This window comes from Botryllus schlosseri, chromosome 8, assembly GCF_051294905.1.
Source record: "Botryllus schlosseri isolate E-star chromosome 8, Bs_hap1, whole genome shotgun sequence".
Taxonomy (NCBI): domain Eukaryota; kingdom Metazoa; phylum Chordata; class Ascidiacea; order Stolidobranchia; family Styelidae; genus Botryllus; species Botryllus schlosseri.
In genome coordinates, this window is record NC_137243.1 from 24,469,494 (window position 1) to 24,474,693 (window position 5,200).

At 39.8% G+C, this 5,200-nt stretch overlaps 1 long non-coding RNA gene across 2 annotated transcripts; it reads left to right on the forward strand.

The window, feature by feature from the left end:
• Positions 1–276: 276 nt before the first annotated feature.
• LOC145444035 (uncharacterized) lies at positions 277–984 on the forward strand. Of its 2 annotated transcripts, XR_013916594.1 has the most exons (4): positions 277–468; positions 534–589; positions 655–711; positions 779–984. It is a non-coding gene; the product is annotated as an uncharacterized LOC145444035 (long non-coding RNA). The 2 variants fall into 2 exon arrangements; XR_013916593.1 differs by lacking the exon at positions 779–984 and having other exon boundaries at positions 655–776.
• Positions 985–5,200: the final 4,216 nt, after the last annotated feature.

A 5,200-nucleotide genomic window follows, 5' to 3' on the forward strand; every position in this document is an offset into this window, starting at 1 on the left:
GCAAATGTGACCGACACTTTGTAGCAAATTTCTGTTGTGAGCGTCGGCCTGTTAGCTCTCGCGAGTGTAATGTGCCAGAAGAGCACAGGCCGTTAATATCGTAGGCCCCGATGGAATACTTCTGCCCATGATCATTTCTACTTGCACTGATATAATCCTTTTTGTCTGGCATTAACCCTGGGGAATTCGATGCCCTCATAAAAATCCGCAACCTTATTTTTCAGTTTCCATGCTTGATACAACTTTTTCTCTAGTTCGGGTAGGCTGATGGGTTGCCAGTGAACTCGACACTTGGTGAAATCGGCGCTTGTATTGTGACGCAACAATGCCGTCCGTCGGTGTTGGTCTACTAGGTACATGTATTGCTAATTTGACGGATAGAGGAAATGGTTGATATATGCGATGGACATGGACATATGCGTTGAGATTGAAGTGGGGCCGCTACTGGTAGTCGATCTTTACAACCAGGTAAGTCGAATAGTGCTAATCAATTCGATGTGAGCTATCAGATTTTAACTAAATTTTGTTTGCAGGAAGATGCCGTTAAGATTGAAGTGGGCCGCTACCGGTAGCCGATCTTAACAACCAGGTAGGTCGAATAGTGCTAATTAATTCGATATGAGTGATCAGATTTTAACTAAATCTTGCTTGCAGAAAGATGCCATTGAGATTGAAGTGGGGCCGCTACCGGTAGCCGATCTCAACAACCAGGTAAGTTGAATAGTGCTAATTAATTCGATATGAGTGATCAGATTTTAACTTATAATTTTGCTTGCAGGATGATGATCTTATTGAGTCGTCGTTATCCGATGTGTCCGCTGCTCAGGTCAACGCTGACATGTCATGCTCGGACGAGTCAACTAATAAAATATTGGAAGGTGTATCGCAAAGAGGATGGATGATATGCTGTTTGACGACTAAGGTCGATCGTTCTTACACCAGGATGATAGGTCGATCGTTCTTACACCAGGATGATGACAAAAAACATGCCTCACTTCTTTGGAGATGCAAGAATCATGCAAAATATATATTTTTTATATATTTTTTATTTATTAGTTGATTAGTTATTGATAAGTTCAACTATAGCTTTCAATACAACATCCATTGCAGTATATTTATTAAACTCGAAGACTTTTTGGGTGCCTCTATTCAAGAGTTATCGGCACCCAGAAGGGATCTAAACAGATTTGAAAGCAAAACTAAAAAGGCAAAGTATGACGCAACAATCAAAATCACAGACCATGAAATTCGCATTGTATCAATGGCAACAATAACAAACTACGAAATATACGGACATACGGTACTATAGTAGCAGTACAATTTGTAAATAAACAATTACACGCACTAATGAGAAATTTGTAGGTTATAGAGGAAATCTTTCTGTCTGCATAAATTAGGTTTGCTCAACTGAATAATAGTAGACTCCAACACTTTTAAATGAAACACAGACCTACCACGCGCAATGACCTACAAATTTCTCATTAGTGCGTGTTGTTCCGTCCGTGTAATTGTTTATTTACAAATTGTGCTGCTACTATAGTACCGTATGTCCGTATACTTCGTAGTTTGTTATTGTTGCCGTTGATACAATGCGAATTTCAAGGTCTGTGATTTTGATTGTTGCGTCATATTTTGCCTTTTTGGTTTGATTGTTGCGTCATATTTTGCATTTTTGGTTTTGCTTTTAAATCTGTTCAAATCCCTTCAGTGTGCCGATAACTCTTGAAAAGAGGCACCCGAAAAGTCTTCGAGTTTAATAAATATACTGCTACATTGGATGTTGTATTGAAAGCTATATTCAAGTTCTGTACCACGAACCAGCTATTTATTAGAGATTTTATAAGTTCAATACAAGTTCAATACAAAACAACAATACTGATTTTGTATTAGCTGATTACTTATAGGAAAGTGTGATTTTGTCACATGTAGCTGGTCAGGAGCAGGTTGAAGGGTGACATTAGGGAAAAATCCTGCTAAAATATAGTTAAAGGGCGATATTTAATTTTCAAGGAGCAAGGTGAAGGGTGACATTAGGGAAACATCCTGCTAACAAAATATAGATAAAGGGCGATATTTAATTTATAATATCCGTTTCTATGAAGGCAAAAACTGATTATTTTGGCCTTCATAAGTTTCGATGTGTTCATGGGAAATATTTATTGGTGTCATGGGGAATATTGTATTGTCATTAACTTGAAACAATAGAGATCGCACAGCATCTACGGTCAAACGAAGTGCCGAGTTCATCAAGTGCCGAGTTCACCAAATGCCGAGTTCACTGGCAACCGGCTGATAGATGTAAAAATCCAAGACCAATTCAAAATCAATAAACTGATAATTTATGTAGAGAATTTATTTCTCCTCCAACTGCTGCTTTATAGGATCAATTTTCCAACCTATAATATTCGATCTCTATTCGACGGAGTACAGGATTACGCAATCTGTCTTCTTCCTTGAGCTGAGGTTTGTAAGCTGGCAGTTTGATGTATTTTGCTTCATCGTTGTTCCCCTTCGCGAGTGAGTGAGGAAGAAGCTTATAACAGGGCCTTTACATTGCCAATACAGCTATGAAACGTCGTCGACGTGTCTGTCATTATCGTCGTCATATTCATTTGACGGACACGATCTCGGTTGCGGTATTACTATAATGCTGAAATGAAACTCACGGATGTTTCAGGATATCCCTGACATCTGTTCGACATCTTAAACTTCATTGCTCAATGGATTTGGCTCAAGATCCATAAGACCTCCCCCTGTTTTTTAAGCTCACGTCTTATCGATGCATTATCTTGTTTTGCCCCCTAATTTCCACCCAGCAAACACAATATATATTATAGATGTACATATTATATCTCTAACGTATTCAAAATATATCCTAATAATATGTATTATATATATAAATCTGTCGACACATTAGGATATCTATATGATATCCATAAAAGATGTCATAAAAATATATCCTGAGAAAATATCTATGTATATATTCTAACCCATCCTTATTAATTATCGTGAAGATGCCGAACTCTCCCTAAATGTTCAAGCCGTCTGCAACTCCGATATGTTTGTTCACCAATGCAGTGGCACGTCCGAGAGGGACGTCCATGACTCGCGCATCTATTTGAATTCAAACTCGGGGCAGTTTTGAAAATATACAATATAATGATGGTGTGCTGGTGGGTGACAATGAGTAGGTTGTAAACCATATCTTATGACCCCATTTTTTGTCTCCTCAAAATGTTAGCGAGAGAAAATTCAATAAAGCGCTCATCAAGACCTGGATCACAATTGAGAGGACCTTTGGAGTCTGGAAGATGGTTTTTTCTTGCCTATCACTGGGTATACGAACAGAAGTTTGCACCACCATGGGCCTCGTTGTTGCTACAGCCATACTACTGTATAACTATGCGAGACGTACCAGGTAAAATCAATTGTTAAAATCAACTGTTTCCACAGTTTGCATCAAGGTCAATGTTGAACTATATTTTCGAAAATCGTACCGATATCAATTTGTAGTGTGATGTTCGTTCTGGATTGCCACAAAGACAGGTCTTGCAATTCGATAGTCAACTCATCTATTTCGTCACACCTTAGGGATGTAAACGTATTTTGCCCAACTAACCTGGGCTCGAGTCTGAACTCCCTGGCACAACTAAACCAGTGCACATCTATATCTGAAAATAAATTTCTATTGGATATACCGAAGAACTTGATCCTTGTAGTTATGAGGGAGTGCCTGTTGCACATCAGCTTGACAGCGATCGCAGCTAGTCGACAAGATATCGTTCGCGCCCAAGTTCGCACAGTGCACAACGACCATTTCATGCTGCGCAAATGAACTTCTTGGGCTACTATAACATGATAACCACTCATCTGAATCATTGTCATAACATGACGTCACGCCGGGAATTTGGTGCACGCTTCATTTATCTAGAAGTTTTCTGCTTTCCTTGGGTAAATTTCCATTTTCGATTGATGTTCCCCCTCAAGAAACCACATATCAGCTTTGTATTTCTCCATTTAAACTTCTTGTTCCTCCCTTTGTTGTTCTATATGCAGATCTATTTGTTTCATTTTCGCCTCGTGCTGCTCAGATAAACTCATCAAACTAAAATCATAGACCTTTCAATATTTTCTTGGTATGATGAGAATCAGGGCCGTAACAGCACTTCGTCAGCCCCCCCCAAAAAAAACGTTGGTCTCGGGTCCCTCATAGGGCGGGAAGTCTAACATCTGGGGGGCTTCGCCCCCAGACCCCCCTCCCACTATGCGCTGTTTACATAAGGTGTACGCTGCTTCGTCATTGGTTGTCCGTTTAGTGAGTCAGTTTTGCTTGCTTAATCGCGCGAAGCGCGAGAAATTTCTATTATTCATGACTGAATCTGTCAATATGGTCGGTATTACTTATACATTGCTATCAATTTTTATCCTCTCTCTGCTCCCGTAATCTGATTTACCGGTAGAGCTGAGTAAAGTGTACTTAAAAAGGTAGGACCCCTCAATAATAATTGAACATCTCCGGGTGTATACCCGTTGGCAGGAACGAAACAACACTTCGTCAGGCCCCTAAAAACTTGAGTCTTGGGCTCCCATATGGTGATAATCCGACCCCCCCCCAATCACGTTGTTCGCGTTTGTCACGTAATTACAGCTGTACAGTTCAGTTATCAAAAATTTTCGTGCGTCACGCTGGCTAATTGATAATAAAATCGGTCAATAAGATCGGAAATTGCATATATATTGCTATCAATTTCTTGTCCTCTCGACTCATGAAATCAGATTTACAGGTAGAGCTGAGTGAGATTTCTTTTAAACTGTAGAGCTCGTAAATAATAATTAAACATCTTCTGACGGGCGGACTCATTGGTATGACTTCGTTACATGATGTTATTTCGTGACCCCCTGTCTGCTATATCAAAAATATAGAATCGCCCAACGAAATGATCACACGATTTCAAATTGGTATTTCTTCACCAGCATCTATTTTTTCGCTGCGGGATGGTATCTGTCCTATGAGGTACAGATTACCAAGTCAGGAACATTCGGCGCCAGTCATTTAGGCGACTATGGACAAATAAACCTATATGTATTTCGTAGCTTATATAGCATATATAACGAAGTTTTCGGTCACCATAAGGGCAGTCCTTTTCTGCCAAGGTTTCTCGCTGCGGATCGTTCTGGCACGCTTCTTGGAGTCGCGTGT